Below are 19,634 nucleotides of genomic sequence, written 5' to 3' on the forward strand. Positions count from 1 at the left end.
TCACCATGAAGTTGTGATAAAAAAAAAGATAAAACTGAGTACTTATATAAATCAGAAGACGCAATATGAGTGCCAATGAGACAGCTTTCCATCCAAGTCATAATTTATTAAATAGTACGGTCTTCATCACGGAGCGTTGGGTCATACCAAACAGCAAACTATAAAAGGCCCAAAATGACTATAACAAAACGATAATCAGATATGAACCACACCAATAAACGACAATCACCGAATAACAATCTCCCGACATAGAACAGTATGCTTATTATGATTTAAAAATTTTAAGAGTTGTGTACTATTAGTTACACAGTGTGTAATTGTCCTAATACGAGAATTTATCGGGTCAATAAAATTCATATCGGGTGAGACGAAGCCAAACCCGATAAAGCCAAACCCGATATGAATTTTATTGACCCGATAAATTCCGTATTAGGACAATTGAACACTGTGTAACGAATTTATCCTGATTTTGTTATATAACATATTATTATTTTTAAATTCAATATAAGGACAATATCAACCAAATATATTTTAGATATTTAATCTAAAACTGTGAAAAATTAAAATATTAGGACTATGAAGCAACTAATTTTTTTATTAGGTCAATTGTATAAGGGAGATAATCCCAATTGACGTAATAAATAAGGGAGATAATTTCTATTGACGTAATAAAAAATTGTACTGAAATTTATTAGGACAATATCAGCCAATCAAATTGCGAGAAATTACTCTAAATCAGGATAAAAATGTTTCTGGTCAAGTTAAAGTTTCATCCTGATTAATAGAAGAGAGGACAAGAGGTATCTATTTTTGACCGGTCTATTTTTGATCGATTTCATTATACAATTTTACACAATATTGTTCGTATACATTATGAAAATGAAATGTTACGAAGCAATTTAGGAATAGTCAATGAAAATGTATTCTGCAGTGGAATATTTTGAAAACCAACGAAACAATTATTATTCATTTTTTCCAAATATGGTCCCTTTTGGGGCATCATTTATTCAAACTTGTGACGCGATTGATCGCGATCGATGCTAATGCCAATGAGACAACTATATATACATATACACCATAGCTCATACAAATACGGGTTATATTCTTCTCATATATTTTATGATGGTATGATACTCAACCCATAACAGGAGGGATTGTGCTTGATATTCATATGATTAAGACATAATCTTTCAATCAGTTTAATTAATGTGTTGAACTGGCATGTCAGTAACTGCTAGTAGTCCTTTGTTCTATCGATATTGCTTTGTGTGTGTTTTTTGTTATCTGCATTGTCTTAGCGGTATAAAAGGAGGGTTGAGATCTCACAAAACATGTTTAACTCCGCCGCATTTTTTTGTCTGTCCAAGGTCATGAGCCTCTGGCCTTTGTTGGTCTTTTATGATTTTTAACTTTAGTTTCTTGTATATATTTTGGATAGATAAAGGAAGATATGGTATGAGTGCAATTTATAAAAGTAAACCTTTATAGGTCAAGGTACGGTCTTCAACGCGGAACTCACAACGAACAGAAAGGTATAAAGGCCCCAAAAATTAATAGTGTAAAACCATTCTAACAGGAAAACCAACGGTCTAATCTATATAAAAAAAAACGAGAAACGAGAAACACTTATGAAGTTCTATATAGATATAGTATTTTTTTTTAATATCACGCCACTATTTGATTGACGTATCTAAAAGTGCAGAAATGTTTTTAGTAACTTGTATTTCATTTAATAAAACACATATATAAAATTATATTCACAAACATCACATGACCACTAAAAAAGTCACTATTACATTCTTCCCCGTCCTCGAAATGGCGACTCGACATTTATCTATTTCTGTTCTGACTATCCGACATCTAAAACAGTATTTACAATTCTGCTGACCATAGTTTCTGACACATCCTATAACACTCCTGAAGAAATCAAATTAACTAACACATGTTTTGTCTCTGGTAATGACTCCCGAACAGAAATTTGATTCATCTGATAAAAACTATGCCATTCTGGCTTTTTCCTACGTCTAGCAGATATTCGCGGCACCGGAGACTCTAGAACTATTTCATGTTCTGTATTAACTTCATTTGCGTTCTGTGTTTCTCCATTCCCATTAGTATACAAAGTTCTTTGATTAAATCACTTTCAAAATTTGGTCCTTGGTCACTATGAATTCTTGACGGTATTCCATAATGAACTATGAACTGATTGAAAAAAAATTCAGCCATGGTTTTTGCCGTTTGATTTCTTGTGGGGACTGCTAATGCGTACCTGGTAAAATGGTCCGTCATTACTAAAACGTTTTCGATTCCCCCTTTAGATAGTTCAAAAGATAAAAAATCTAAACAAACTAATTCCAGGGGAACTACTTGTAATATTCACCAATGGAGCTTTTATGTCTGTGGATGATTTTCGTTGTAAACATCTTTCACATTGCTTTACCCATGTTTCCACACCTATGGCGCAAGTTGATATGAGAGAACTTAGAAAACAGCAACGTGAAGATTCACTGATAGGATTTTGGGTCAGAGCTGTAAAAAACAAAAGAATACCGAACAAAATAAGTTTCAAAAATATCAAAGAAAATTTGACCAGGTATAGATCTTTTCAAAATTTGAAACTAGTTAGAGGAGTTCTTTATAGAGAAATTCAGGAAAATGGTCAGATGGTTAGTTTTACCGTCAGAATACAAAAATCAAACACAACAAGGAGGACATGATTTTATGGGACATCCGGGGAGGGACCGTACAATTTCAGTTATTATAGATCGATTTTTTTGGCCTGGTATTACATCAGATGTGCAAATGAAAATCCAGGACAATATCTAAACTGAAGTCTGCCTATTATGAGAGGTGTGTAGTAGTCAACAATGAAGAAAATCGCCTTGAAAATGTTTTTTTAGTAGGGTCAAGTAATGAATCAGAAGTTACAATTTGTGGAATTAAAAAAACCGCATTATTGGACATTGGTAGTTGTGTCAGTACAATAAATGAAGAGTTTTATAATAAACATTTGTCTCATTTACAGTTGAGTCTAGTTGAAGGAATTTCAATGTTGAGTGTGCTGACGAAAATGTGTTACCATATAAAGGGCTAATAGAAGCAGACTTGACGTGAAAGGTATACCACTTGACCATGTACAGCATTGCTTGTTTTTAGTTGTTCCTGAAAGCAGATACAGTAAAACAGTACCAATTCTACTTGGAACCAATATTTTGGCAGAATTTATGAATACATGCAAAGAAAAGGTTGGTGAAAAATACTTACAAGATTCAGCTTTATTTACACCTTGGTATTTGGTATTTAGATGTATGACAATTGGTGAAAAGACTTTGAAGAAAAAAGAGCAAACGCACTACAAAAGTAAGGTATAGATTGGCATTAGGGACCACAACAAAATATAGCATTCAAAGAGCTTAAGGACAGAATGACATCAGCACCAATGTTAGCCACATGACCCCCGTTACACTTTTTGGGACGATCAATGCATTTAAATGGGACATATTTCCACTTTTCTCCCTTTTCCACTACCTGTTTATTTGGGATACCCCTTTTAAAATTGACTGGATCTGCCCCTTCATCCCTTCAATTCGTATTTGTATCATACAGGGTGCTGTGATATTTCACCTGGGGATCTAATTTGGAACAAAAAATATCTTATCTGTATGTATCATAAAACAAACTGCGACATTTATGAAGCAAAATGACAAATAAAAAAAATGAATTAAATAGGTACAACCTCGAGGGTACAACAGAATCTAAAGGATATCCTAAGTATCAACTAAAGAAATATTGTCATATTTATTAATTACCACAATTACAGCTAACAGTTATGTAGACTATAAAACATAAATAAAAAAAAAATGATCAAAAGAAAGGAATATATATGAAATAAACATACTAAAAGAAATATTCGTTTGACCATGTAGGTAAACTTTTTGTACCAATGGTACATGTATTTCGTATGGTTTTTACACTATATGTGAGTTGCAATTTTCATAATTATATAGACAATAACTGTTTAATGTCTTTTATTTTAAATATCAACTGTACGGGACTAAAAAACAGGTGTAATGCGAGCTTTGGCTATTACTCCTGTTTCGAGCCGAGTACAAATACAGCTGAAATTTATTATTTAAAGACAATAAGCATTTTTCTTTTTTCTTTTCCTAAAATTAATTTTGTATGTTGTTTGTGCTTTGAAAGACACAAACACTTACTTTTTTTTGCACTTATTTCCGATTTAAAATCTCTAGATGCCCTCGTAGTAATAATAAAATAATTATCAAAATCACGACACGGGTTCGCAAAAATAGAATCTCGAATGGTCAACAATAATACATCGCTCAAGGTAAATACTTATCTATTTTAACAACTGTAAATTTCAACAGTAAAAACAAATTAAAAACTAGTATCTCAATTGTTTGTAAAACAATTGAAAGGTCTTTCCAGTAAAAGTGATGTTTTTGTAATGTACTTTGTACGACCTTTCGTTTGATATACGACAAGCATACCTTCTGAAACTTTTCGCTTTTTACACTTAATGACCCAATCCGCCTACATTTTCGAGATCGAAACTATGATATATGTAACATAGACTTGATGATCTTTCATTTGATATGCGACAACGCCATGTTCTAGAAAGTTTGATTTTCACACCTAATAACCCCATCAAACTAATGTTTGGAGGTCAGGAATTTGATATTTCAAATGCACACATCATGATACGACCTTTCATTTGATATACAACAACCCTATCTTAAAATGTATACATCATGACCTTTCATTTGATTTACAACAACCCTATCTTAAAAGAAAATTTATTTTTTGCACTCAATGACCCCACCCAACCAATGTTTTGGGGATGTCAATTTGAAATTTGAAATGTACGCTTTATGTTCTTTCATTTGATATGCGACAACCTTACCATCTGAGAAATTTGAATTTTTGCACTAAATGACCCCACCCTTGAAAAAGAGGTAAAACATTTTCAATTAAATAGAGTTTATTAAGACCTTCAATTTGATATATCAGATGACCCCATTTGACAAAGTGCCAATAATGATGCAATATCAACTATATAAATAGAAGTTATGAAACTTACAAAGTCAATTCAAAACTTGAAAATTTCAAATTGATTTTTTGGTGTTATTTTCCATGGAATGTTTTTGGTATTTGGTCTAACATATAACTATGTTAACCTCTTCAATTTCTAACACATTTTAAGTATTAAGCTGTTGTTGATTCAGAAATACATGCCTCCGCTCGCAAAACTTCAAACTGCATGATAACTGATCTGCAGTTAAAGCACATCATTGTAGAAAAAAAATTGGGACAATTCCAAGGTTCATCAATGTCACAATGAATCATCAAATATATGATGCAATACCAAACTTTAAAACCGGAAGTCGTGGAGACATGGGACTACCACCATTCAACTCAGGACCACTTGACCTTTCAAATATCACAAGGTCAAGGTCATTGTATACTTTGAAGGTCAAGGTGAAATTGCATCATGATCTGACATTAACCTCAAATTGAAGGTCTTGAATTACTGATCATCTTTGCAGTTTATAGTAGGTTGATATCTGTTACCTTTAAAAGGATGTACACACAATACTATACTTCTAAGAATCATCCCGTTGTAACTTTTGAACAGACGGTCGGACATTTTTGGGCTTGATGTATTCAATGTAGAGCTCATCAGCAATTTATACGCTGTATGTATGCAGCAAAGTCTTATCGTTTTCCTAATATGTAAGCTTGAAATTGCAGCGTAATTTTTTTGCACTTGGTGACCTTTGACCTTGGGTGCATATTAAAGGTCAGATAATTAAAGATTATTGCTGAAGATTCCAAGTCTCTATGACTTCTGGTTCTCGAAATTAATTGTTTATGTTTATGAACATTGCCATCTGCCAACAATAAAAGGGAGATAACTTCTACAGGGGACGATTGATCCTACACAGCCTCATCTGGTAATACTTCATGATGAGATCTACCTATGGTCATTATTTGGTCTTGATAACTCGAATAGAAACGGGGGGAGGCCATGTCAAAAAAATGCTGGAAGTAAAAAAAAAAAAAAAAAAAAAAAAAACAATGAGAAAAACAATAAGTAATTTCCTCGCGTTTTTTTAAAGAAATTTTTAAAAACAAACAGAACGTATAAAAGTAAATCGTTAGTTCAAATACGTCATTGAAATGCGACTACAATGTCAATACACATTCTTGGGTCACACATGTTCATACAATACTCGTCAATACACAAACGTTGTTGCTACGATATTGAACACAACCCTGTGTATACAGATACAGCATAGTTATATCTGTAGGGCTGTATCTTTATAGAACAGTAAGACACCTAAATTGCAGGATAAAATAAATTAATGATATATTTTACAGAACTCGAAGCCTTTCCTGCATGCATTTGATATAAATTCCCCGATGGAGCATTGATGTCGAGACGCAGAGCTTAGTCGATTCTCAAATTTAGGGGTGTGCTAATGATCTGCATTGGTCAAAGGGATTTTTTTCGAAAATGTTTACAGAACTGGAAAGTAAACCTGTTGCGACTAATATTTAAAACCTTTCTATCATTGTAATATAAATACCTTGATGGATTACATATACATATATCCTGATGGATATCATTGACAAACAGTATTTCATTCAGTGGCCTCCAAGCTCAAAACTTCCAAGTTTGTTGTCGTCTTTACCGGATGGTGACATTGGTAAAAAATCAACACAGAGCACGTGGAGAACGTAACACAAACATTAATTGATAGAGCCATGATTTTTAAGCCCCCGCCGTAGCATAGGGGGCATTAAGTTTTGCCTTTGTCTATCTGTACAATTGGTTCCCGTTCTCTGTCTTTAGTTCATCTCAACCAAATGGTATGAAACTTATACACAATGCTCATTACCATAAAACTCAGATCAAGTACAAATTATTTCTTTTACAGTTTTTGAGTCATGTCACTTTATAACATTACTAGAACACACCCGCGAAATCGCGGGCATTCAGAGCGTAGTTTAAAGTATGTAAAGTGTTGTTGGAAGAATTTTGTAAAATACAGAATGACTAAAGAATATCAGCAAAAGTATCACAAGTCATAGGTTATCAATGGGGACAGGAACATGTTTTTTTTTACCCTCCATCTTTATTTCCAAAGTTCCCATTTTTTGGTTTTCTATCAATTTCAATATGAACATACATTTAATAGTATGTTATGAACATTTAAGTAAGGCAAGGAGCCTGTAATTCTGTGGTTGTCGTTTGTTTATGTGTTACATATTTGTTTTTCGTTCATTTTTTGTACATAAATAAGGCCGCTAGTTTTCTCGTTTGCATTGTTAAACATTGTCATTTCGGGGCCTTTTGAAGCTGAGTATGCGGTATGGACTTTGCTCTTTGTTGAAGGCCGTACGGTGACCTATAGTTGTTAATTTTTGTGTCATTAGGTCTCTTTTGGAGAGTTGTCTCAACATGGCAATCATACAACATCTTTTTTTTTGTAATCAATGAATTTTGTAAAAGATCTAATGACTGGAGAATTTCAGAAAAGGTACATCAAAAGTTCACATGAATAATTTTAGCACTTATCTGTATATTATGAACATTCATTACTTCATAAATATAACGTATTTACTTTCAGTTCTAAGTTAACTAATTGATCCCTGGTGATCATTGATATAGTAATACAGACCCTGTCTATAAAATTTTAATAAACTCTGTGACCGCCGTGGATAGTAAACTTGAAAATGATAGCAGATAAAATTCTGAAAATACACTTTATTCGTAGTATATATGTATGTTCAAAGTATACAGAAAAACGCAAACCGGAAGTCTAATCTGACTTGAAATTTCGTCCAATGACGGGACAATATCCGGAGGCCTTTTTTTCTCGTTTTTCTCCTAAAATAACTCAATCTGAATAAACATATGAATGGATGACAAATGCGACTATGCACTGTACCTATAAGACACAAAGGCGTGTTGATTCATTTATTGTGGAAAGAAGAGAAGCGACACACAAAATGAGGTCTTCTCGTTTAATAGTATAGAAGATATGCAAGCGGGGGCATCATATTTTTCCCATGGACACATTCCCCATCTATTAAGTAGAAATGCACTAGAATTGGGTTGAGGGTTGATGTGGTTTGTGATATTGAAAAATCCATGTCATACATTGCTCAATTAGATGTTTTATTTCAAGTGACATGACAGTTTACAGATTATGATTACCAATTTTATTTCACCAGATTCGCATATTGAACATGTGTCGTGACTGATATCGATTTCATGACACAATACAGGTTAGGGGTTCTAAAAAACCTTTTGACTGATATCAATGTGCTACCAGCTCTTAACTCTCCTAGGCTACGGTATGTCATTGGAGTTTCCCAGGCCTTCCTTGGAGCTAACTTATATGCTTTCAGCTCTGTCACTATCCTAGCCTTTGTCATTGGATTTCCCCATTTCTGCCGGAGAGATATATGCTATCAGCTCTTTATTCTCCTAGCCTAGGCATTGGAGGTCCGCAGTCCAGTCGGAGAGAATACAAATTCGCTATCAGCTCTGCACCCTTCTAGCTAAATCATATAGATGTTCTATCAGTTATGTAATCTTCTAGCATTTGTAATGGAGGTCACAAGTCCACCAAGTCCAGCTGCAAAAGAACGCATATAGGCTATCATTTACTCTCCCTAGTCTATGTCATTGGATTTCCCAATTCCTGCCGGAGAGCATATTTTATGGTATCAGCCCTGTACTCTCCTAGTCCATATCGTTGGATCTCCCTAGTACAGCCAGATATTATACAGATCTGATATGAGATATGTATAGCCTATGTTGATGGAGTTTCCCAGCCAGGGACCTGAAAAAGAGACAGTGTATGCAGATCTATGCATGCTCAATCACTCAACCAACTGAGATTCATAAATCCCTGTTTTAAATAATTGTGCCTTCGAAATCGTAAATTTATACGGTAGGGTATGCATTATAAGGAAAATAGTTTAATAACGGCGTAGTTTAGGTGAAAAATATATTGTGTTAGTATTTCATCTATTGGTGTATTAATGTAATTTTGAATGCACTGTATGCATGTGATGACAAAAATGGTAGGCACTTAAAGTTAACCATCGAGAGACGTTAACCACCGAGAGTCGGTTTTTAGACCCGCCCTTTGCACCTAAGCACGCCTACTTTTGGAGCTCTTTAGTATGAAGATAAGAAAAATATACGAAATTACGGAACTGTATACCCTGTTTTATCCTTATTGTTGGTGTTTCTTGCGCATGCGCACAAAGCACGGTGATAGTTACGGTTACTGACTCAGGAACCTTGTATATTATATATGTTTAATAAACTGGATCCTTGTTGTGTTCAGTTATCGATACACTACGATGGAATTACGGACCAGTTTAACATAAACATGGTAAATAGATAGACAGCTGATAATCATAATTGATTAAGAAATAACCTGGAAGAAGAAATGAGTTAACTATTGATTACAACAGAGACGAGAATGCCATCGTGTTTGTTCTGCTAAAAAAAGCAGGAACATTGGAGTTTATGGTTAGATTTTAAATATTTATTGTCTCCAAACTGGGTAAACTTGATATAGTAACACCCCCCCCCCCCCCCCTTTTTTTTTTAAATAACTCGAGAACCACACATCTCGCTCGCTTAACAAAGTAACAATAAGAAATAATTATTGTTAGTTTCAAGAATAATTAATCGTCAAAACTTATCCCCTCCCCGACATCAAAGGAAGTTAAATGTATTATCCCAAAATTAGACCAAATTTTTATGATATAAGGACGTCTTGACAGGCTATTATTTTATTTTGTTTTGTTGGTTGTTTTTTTTTTGCTTTGACGTCTTCCTCCTGTATGAAAAAAAAACATAATAGACCCCCCCCCCCTTTTTCCCCATAATATAGCTTTTTAAGAAGTCATAACTATTTAGACTACCCCTAAATATATTTCAGACAGACTCTTCTCTAAAAAAATGTAAACATGATTTGAGAGAAATCTTTGGAATAGTTTTTTAAATGATTTAATTATTATGTCATGTATATAATTGACATTAACATAGTTATAAACTGAGACTACTAGTATAACACATAGTGTTATAGTAGTCTCAGATATAAACTTTCCATTGTATTGACCAATATGACTAACTCATATGCTCTTTCCCATAAATGTCACAATATCAATATATTACAGTAAAACTGATAGTTTGATGACATTGTTTAAGACTATTGACCTCAGGTCAGCCTAAACTGAGTTTAAAACTGTAATTTATTCATTAAAACAGTTCAAGACATGTACCTTCTGAAATGTGATTGCATCAAAATTAAACCTAAGGCATAACATACTTAGTGTGCAGGAAGTGCCACCAAATAAATACTGATTTGTAAAATTAGATGATGATATTTGTGAAGTCAAAGATATTATAGCTAGTTATAACTGGTTTTAGATATAAATCTGAGTAAAAGGTTGATTTGTATGTGCTCTTTCATGTTTAGATTATAATTTAAATTTAATCTTTTGAAGTTTTTTTTACAATATTAAGACATTAAAATCACAATTATTTATTTATACACAAAAAAATAATTTTTGTCCTTTTTTAGTTGAATGACTGTACACAAACATTATACACACATAATTTTGATAATTCTGTAATGTTTTTTTTCTATAGCCCCAGAATGTGACAAAAGACTTATTAATCCAGATTTACAAAAAATAGGAATAGTTCAGCTACCATAAGACTGCTATGACAAAAATTTTGCAGTTTCCAGAATTTGAGGTAGAGTATAGTTAGGAATAGTTTGATTATGCAGATGCTTAGTTTGCCATAAACAATTATGCCCTTGATACAAAAGCAGAGGAAACAAAAAAGTATGAAAATAGTTGAAAAAAGTAATCATTATTACCTAGTCATATACTGTAAATAGAAAAAGAGAAAAGCACTGGTTATGATTTGGTATTTTTAATAGCATTATCATTTGTCCATAACTTGGAATATATACTGGATTGAGCTTGACATTTATTTAATATCATTGACACATGGTTGCAAGAAATGAAAGATGGTAATTTAAACCTAGCAATTTTATTAAGATTTAAAAAAAAGCTTTTGATTTGGTAGAATATGACTTTCTTTGTTTAAAGCTCGACATGTATGGATTTAGTGAGACTACTGTTAGTTTTTTTAAGTCGTACCTGAATAACAAAAGGTATACATTTGTAATGTTAACTCTGAACAACAACATGTAAAATTTGGTGTTCCCCAATGTTCTATACCTTGTCCTCTATTGTTTGTGCTATTTATAAATAAAATCCCTTATGCATTAAAAATTGTGAAACAGACCTATATCGTTGTATATGCTGATGACACCACTATTCATAAATCAGGGGGAAACATCTAGAAAATATAAATGATGATGTTCAAGAAGATTTATACAGGGTTGAAGAGTGGTGTAAAATGAATAACATGTTCATAGATGCAAATGAAACAAAATGTTTGATTACTGGAACAAAGCAGAAACTATTCAGACTTTTCAACCAAACTTGATAATAAATTAAAGTATTACAAAATTCTTCATGTGAAAAAATATTAGTTTCAAAATTGACAGCCCACTAAGTAACTGGAGAAATCAAATTGACCAAGGTTGTGCTAATATATCATCCAGAATATACCATCTTTCTTAAATACATTTTTAAAGCAATTGCTTTTATGCTATCGCGTATGGCCATCTTTGTGACCCAGATCAGAGACTCCGCCCATATCAAGCCATAGTATTTTGTTAAACAGGCTCCTGGTCTGTCATTCTTTAACACCTATGTATGTTTTCTAATGCAATACATAGCTTGAAACTTTAAAAAAAACGTTAGTGGATTTAAGAAGTTTCAGAATATGTTCTTGTAGATGTATTTTTGTATTTAAAGGATCAACCGTTTGACTATCAAATAACATGGAAGTCCGAGTGAAAAAAAGTACATTTTTATAACTGCGATTCCGTTTTCCGCCGTTCGTACGATGTTTCAACAAAATATGGATTTAGTATTGAAAATTTAACTGAATTATCTCCTATTAATACGGTTTTATATGTTTAATTTGTGTTTCTTTAAGAGGTCAGGTGCTCTTGTTCATTCATAAAATTATCGTTCATTCATACATTTATCGTAAAATCAAAATCACTACACAGGTTAATGCGTAGTGTCAAATGATTACCTGTAATCTAAAAATAGACAAACTTTGTTTGCGCAAATAATTTAGCGGAACGAAACCCTTGTTGAAAACACATAACAATAAGTTCGTTTTCCTTTTCTGTCAAACTCCGTAATATTTATCGATCACCTTACTAATGAAATGGACCCGTCCAAACGTAGTAGATGCCAAGTCGGTCCAGATGAAGAGATATTTCAATTTGGAATTTTCTAGTTACATAGATGGAAAAAAAGAACGTCTTTTTAAATATCATGATCAAAACTGGGAATGCATAACAAATGTCAGATGAAACCATTATCCTCGTCTTATCAGTGAACAAGTCTACTACGTTTGTTGACACTCGACGGTCCACCGTGTTAGCAATTTTATTTCACATGTTTTCGAAATATTGAAGATCATTTTTCGCAATGTTTCCTGAAAATTGATAAATGTCAAAGCAACGTAGAGCTGTTTGTTCTTGTTCGTATAATAAAATTGAGAATGGAAATGGGGAATGTGTCAAAGAGACAACAACCCGACGATAGAAAAACATACAACAGCAGAAGGTCACCAACAGGTCTTCAATGCAGCGAAAAATTCCCGCACCCGGAGGCGTCCTTCAACTGGCCCTAAACAATACATCAGTGATAACGATTTAATGTCATGTTTGTCTGTGATGACCCCCCCCCCTTTTCGGGATTGCATGAGAATTATAGTTATCTCGTACCCACATGCACTTGTTTCTATCCATAGGAAGGTCGGCTATCCATATAAAACTATTTTGGATAGAAACAAGTGCCTGTGCTCGTACCGCATCAGAAGGACATACATGTATATCAACTGAGCAATAATGTTTGGAACTTAGTTTTAAAAATGATGACAAAGTACCATTATGAAAATATTTTTATTAAGCTGAAATATATATTTATTCTTTACATGTTTATGTCTTGTAAGATATTTTATTTCTTTCCCGTTTTTTAACATTTGCGTCAGGAAAGTTGAAATGTTTTAACTTAATCATTTGTGTTAATGGTTAAATATAAATTAATAATGAAAATTGTTAAAATTAAATCAATAAAGGAAATTATTGCCCAGTTACAAACAATACCAGGGGATAATCCATGATGATTTCTTTTTGAGTTATATGTTTCAGTACATGTATATTTGACCCCAACTTTAGCCTGGTAAACGTGTTGTCTCCTTGTGAAATATAAAACATATTAAAAATGACTTTCTGCTAAAGTCTTTTATTTATATAAAGTTAAAACCTTCTTACTTCTAACTAAACAACACTCATGTCAGGTTTAATCATTATATATATGTGGATGAAAAATAAATGTCCCCAAACATTAACATGACAGCAATTGCTTTTACAGCCTTTAAGGCTTTGATTTTTTATATAACTGCAAGAAAACATAATACAATGGGTGTTCTGCCCCTAATTGACTACTGTTGTATTATTTGGGATGAATGTAAAAATTGAGGGATAACAAGAATTTTAAAAATCCAAAAAAAGGGCAGCATGATAAATTCTAGATGCAGATCCGTTATCCCTCTTGGTATATAGGAGCACTATATTCTATGTTAACCTCCGCCAGTAGGTATAAACAAATACTGTTGATAGACGGTATATAGGAGCACTATATTCCATGTTAACCACCGACGGTAGGTATAGACAAATACTGGTGATAGACGGTATATAGGAGCACTAAATTGTATGTTAACCACCGACGGTAGGTATAGACAAATACTGTTGATAGACAGTATATAGGAGCACTATATTGTATGTTAACTACCGACGGTAGGTATAGACAAATACTGTTGATAGACGGTACATAGGAGCACTATATTGTATGTTAACCACCGACGGTAGGTATAGACAAATACTGTTGATAGACGGTATATAGAAGCACTATATTGTATGTTAACTACCGACAGTAGGTATAGACAAATACTGTTTATAGATGGTATATAGGAGCACTATATTGTATGTTAACTACCGACAGTAGGTATAGACAAATACTGTTTATAGATGGTATATAGGAGCACTATATTCCATGTTAACCACCGACGGTAGGTATAGACAAATACTGGTGATAGACGGTATATAGGAGCACTAAATTGTATGTTAACTACCGACACTAGGTATAGACAAATACTGTTGATAGACGATATATGGGAGCACTATATTGTATGTTAACCACCGACAGTAGGTATAGACAAATACTGTTGATAGACAGTACATAGGAGCACTATATTGTATGTTAACCACCGACGGTAGGTATAGACAAATACTGTTGATAGACGGTATATAGAAGCACTATATTGTATGTTAACTACCGACAGTAGGTATAGACAAATACTGTTTATAGATGGTATATAGGAGCACTATATTGTATGTTAACTACCAACAGTAAGTATAGACAAATACTGTTGATAGACGGTATATGGGAGCACTATATTGTATGTTAACCACCGACGGTAGGTATAGACAAATACTGGTGATAGACGGTATATAGGAGCACTATATTGTATGTTAACCACTGACGGTAGGTATAGCCAAATACTGTTGATAGACGGTATATAGGAGCACTATATCTTATGTTAACCACCGACGGTAGGTATAGACAAATACTGGTTATAGACGGCATATAGGAGCCACTACCGACAGTAGGTATAGACAAATACTGTTGATAGACGGTATCAAAGAGCACTATATTGTATGTTAACCAGCGACGGTAGGTATAGACAAATACTGTTGATAAACGGTATATAGGAGCACTATATTGTATGTTAACTACCGACAGTAGGTATAGACAAATACTGTTGATAGACGGTATATAGGAGCACTATATTGTATGTTAACCATCGACGGTAGGTATAGACAAATACTGTTGATAGATGGTATATAGGAGCACTATATTGTATGTTAACTACCGACGGTAGGTATAGACAAATACTGTTGATAGACAGTATATAGGAGCACTATATTATATGTTAACTACCGACAGTAAGTATAGACACATACTGTTGATACAAGGTATATAGGAGCACTATATTGTATGTTAACTACCGACGGTAGGTATAGACAAATACTGTTGATAGACGGTATATTGGAGCACTATTTTGTATGTTAACCACCGACGGTAGGTTTAGACAAATACTGTTGATAGACGGTATATAGCAACACTATATTGTATGTTAACTACCGACGGTAGGTATAGACAAATACTGTTGATAGACGGTATATAGGAGCACTATATTGTATGTTAACTACCGACACTAGGTATAGACAAATACTGTTGATAGACGGTATATGGGAGCACTATATTGTATGTTAACCACCGACGGTAGGTATAGACAAATACTGTTGATAGACAGTACATAGGAGCACTATATTGTATGTTAACCACCGACGGTAGGTATAGACAAATACTGTTGATAGACGGTATATAGAAGCACTATATTGTATGTTAACTACCGACAGTAGGTATAGACAAATACTGTTTATAGACGGTATATGGGAGCATTATATTGTATGTTAACCAACGACGGTAGGTATAGACATATACTGTTGATAGATGGTATATAGGAGCACTATATTGTATGTTAACTACCGACAGTAAGTATAGACAAATACTGTTGATAGACGGTATATGGGAGCACTATATTGTATGTTAACCAGCGACGGTAGGTATAGACAAATACTGTTGATAAACGGTATATAGGAGCACTATATTGTATGTTAACTACCGACAGTAGGTATAGACAAATACTGTTGATAGACGGTATATAGGAGCACTATATTGTATGTTAACCATCGACGGTAGATATAGACAAATACTGTTGATAGATGGTATATAGGAGCACTATATTGTATGTTAACTACCGACGGTAGGTATAAACAAATACTGTTCATAGACAGTATATAGGAGCACTATATTATATGTTAACTACCGACAGTAGGTATAGACACATACTGTTGATACAAGGTATATAGGAGCACTATATTGTATGTTAACTACCGACGGTAGGTATAGACAAATACTGTTGATAGACGGTATATTGGAGCACTATTTTGTATGTTAACCACCGACGGTAGGTATAGACATATACTGTTGATAGATGGTATATAGGAGCACTATATTGTATGTTAACTACCGACAGTAGGTATAGACAAATACTGTTGATAGACGGTTTATGGGAGCACTATATTGTATGTTAACCACCGACGGTAGGTATAGACAAATACTGTTGATACACGGTATATAGGAGCACTATATTGTATGTTAACTACCGACGGTAGGTATAGACATATACTGTTGATAGATGGTATATAGGAGCACTATATTGTATGTTAACCACTGACGGTAGGTATAACCAAATACTGTTGATAGACGGTATATAGGAGCACTATATTGTATGTTAACTACCGACGGTAGGTATAGACAAATATTGTTGATAGACGGTATTTAGGAGCACTATATTGTATGTTAACTACCGACGGTAGGTATAGACAAATATTGTTGATAGACGGTATTTAGGAGCACTATATTGTATGTTAACTACCGACAGTAGGTATAGACAAATACTGTTGATAGACGGTATATGGGAGCACTATGTTGTATGTTAACCACCGACGGTAGGTATAGACAAATACTGTTGATAGACGGTATATACATTGTAGGAACACTATATTGTATGTTAACCACCGACGGTAGGTATAGACAAATACTGTTGATAGACGGTATATAGGAGCATTATATTGTATGTTAACCACCGACGGTAGGTATAGACATATACTGTTGATAGATGGTATATAGGAGCACTATATTGTATGTTAACCACTGACGGTAGGTATAACCAAATACTGTTGATAGACGGTATATAGGAGCACTATATCTTATGTTAACCACCGACGGTAGGTATAGACAAATACTGGTGATAGACGGTATATAGGAGCAACTACCGACAGTAGGAATAGACAGATACTGTTGATAGACGGTATCAAAGAGTACTATATTGTATGTAAACCAGCGACGGTAGGTATAGACAAATACTGTTGATAAACGGTATATAGGAGCAATATATTGTATGTTAACTACCGACGGTAGGTATAGACAAATACTGTTGATAGATGGTATATAGAAGCACTATATTGTATGTTAACTACCGACAGTAGGTATAGACAAATACTGTTGATACACGGTATATAGGAGCACTATATTGTATGTTAACTACCGACGGTAGGTATAGACAAATACTGTTGATAGACGGTATATAGGAGCACTATATTGTATGTTAACCACCGACGGTAGGTATAGACAAATACTGTTCATAGATGGTATATAGGAGCACTATATTGTATGTTAACTACCGACGGTAGGTATAGTCAAATACTGTTGATAGACAGTATATAGGAGCACTATATTGTATGTTAACTACCGACAGTAGGTATAGACACATACTGTTGATACACGGTATATAGGAACACTATATTGTATGTTAACTACCGACGGTAGGTATAGACAAATACTGTTGATAGACTGTATATGGGAGCACTATATTGTATGTTAACCACCGACGGTAGGTATAGACATATACTGTTGATAGATGGTATATTGGAGCACTATATTGTATGTTAACTACCGACAGTAGGTATAGACAAATACTGTTGATACACGGTATATAGGAGCACTATATTGTATGTTAACTACCGACGGTAGGTATAGACAAATACTGTTGATAGACGGTATATAGGAGCACTATATTGTATGTTAATAACCGACGGTAGGTATGGACAAATACTGGTGATAGACGGTACATAGGAGCACTTTATTGCATGTTAACCACCGACGGTAGGTATAGACAAATACTGTTGATGGACGGTGCAAAGGAGTACTATATCGTATGTTAACCACCGACGGTAGGTATAGACAAATACTGTTGATAGACGGTATATAGGAGGACTGTATTGTATGTTAACCACCGACGGTAGGTATAGACAAATACTGTTGATATACGGTATATAGGAGTATTGTATTTTATGTCAAACATCGACGATAGGTATGGACAAAATCCGACAAATACTGTATACAGACAGTGTATAGAAGTACTGTATTGTATGGTAAACACTGACGGTTGGTATGGACAATTTCTGTATCATGGATCAATTGTAAATAAAAGTATCATGTGAGTGACACAGGCTCATTGAAGCCTCTAGTTTTAATATTATTAATGTGGAGATCTGGTCTAATTTATCATTTTCTCTATTACATGCATGATAACTGCAACAATTGAATTGAAATAAAAGTGATAATATTTCTATTGTAGGTTATCAAGATTTAGTGTTTCCATACAAGTGACAAAGATTGAACAACAAAAACATCTCAAACTTTACAGGACAGAGTAGACTTTTTTCACTGTGCTTAGTTTTGTCTTGATGTCTAAATTATGATACCTTTGAAAAAACCAATAAAATATGGAATAACATTTATTTCTATCTTATAAAGTGGAGTGAAGAAATAAGGGGTCATTGAAACCATAAGAATATATTGCTATCATATAAGCAGATCAGCAGCCCATACATTTGCTATAGCACATAAATATGTGACCAATAATTTCAAGTTGCCTTTTAAAAAAGACCTTATTAATGTTATGCGAGATACCACCAAAGACCACTAGGTGTTGATCAAATGATATTGTAAATAAGAGGGTTGTCCAAAATATTTCCAACAGCTGTTTGATATACACTACCTTAATCAAACCACAATGGTAAAAAAACAGTTTTGGTCAGTCTTAAAAGAAGCAAATATAATTTAGAAAAAGTGCAAGCTGTTGATAAAAACTACAAATAACTGCCAGTCCTAAATGTGGGTGGAGATTACCATTTAGCACAAATGAGTTTCTGGACTAAAGAAAGTAATTTCGGCACAAACCGATTATACCCTTTCAAAAACTATGTGTAGTCCCTTTTATAAAAGTGGCAGATTATCTTTCTATCTAGAGTATCTATGACAACTAACTGCTGCTCCTAGTGACGTTAGTCTTTGGTTTTTGAAAAGATTGGATATATTGTCACAATTCTTTTCTAAGGTACCAGTCTGATAAACAGGAAGTAGCCAGATTAGCTACTAAATATATGCACACTGAAATATAGTCCCTTAAAATTCCTATGGCTGTGTACATGTTCAGATACGAACTATGAAAATTTTGTTTATATCTTTAGAGAAGTAAAATCAAGTATGTATGTCTTTAGTTTTGTCAAATTACTGTCTTGTTTTGTCCTGTTATTAGGTAACAGTACTGATACAATACTGTAAAAATACGGAGATGTAGTATGATTGCCAATGAGACGCCTACATGTATCCACTCAAGTTCAAATAAAGTGGATGTAAGCAGTTATATGCAACCATACAGC

At 33.8% G+C, this 19,634-nt stretch overlaps 1 long non-coding RNA gene across 1 annotated transcript; it reads left to right on the forward strand.

The window, feature by feature from the left end:
• The first annotated feature begins 9,350 nt into the window (after window positions 1-9,350).
• On the forward strand, window positions 9,351-18,706 carry LOC139513297 (uncharacterized). Its single transcript, XR_011662423.1, has 3 exons — window positions 9,351-9,577; window positions 10,706-10,813; window positions 18,548-18,706. It is a non-coding gene; the product is annotated as an uncharacterized lncRNA (long non-coding RNA).
• The last annotated feature ends 928 nt before the right edge of the window (window positions 18,707-19,634 follow it).

The sequence above is a fragment of the Mytilus edulis genome, chromosome 2, assembly GCF_963676685.1.
Source record: "Mytilus edulis chromosome 2, xbMytEdul2.2, whole genome shotgun sequence".
In the NCBI taxonomy this organism is placed as follows: domain Eukaryota; kingdom Metazoa; phylum Mollusca; class Bivalvia; order Mytilida; family Mytilidae; genus Mytilus; species Mytilus edulis.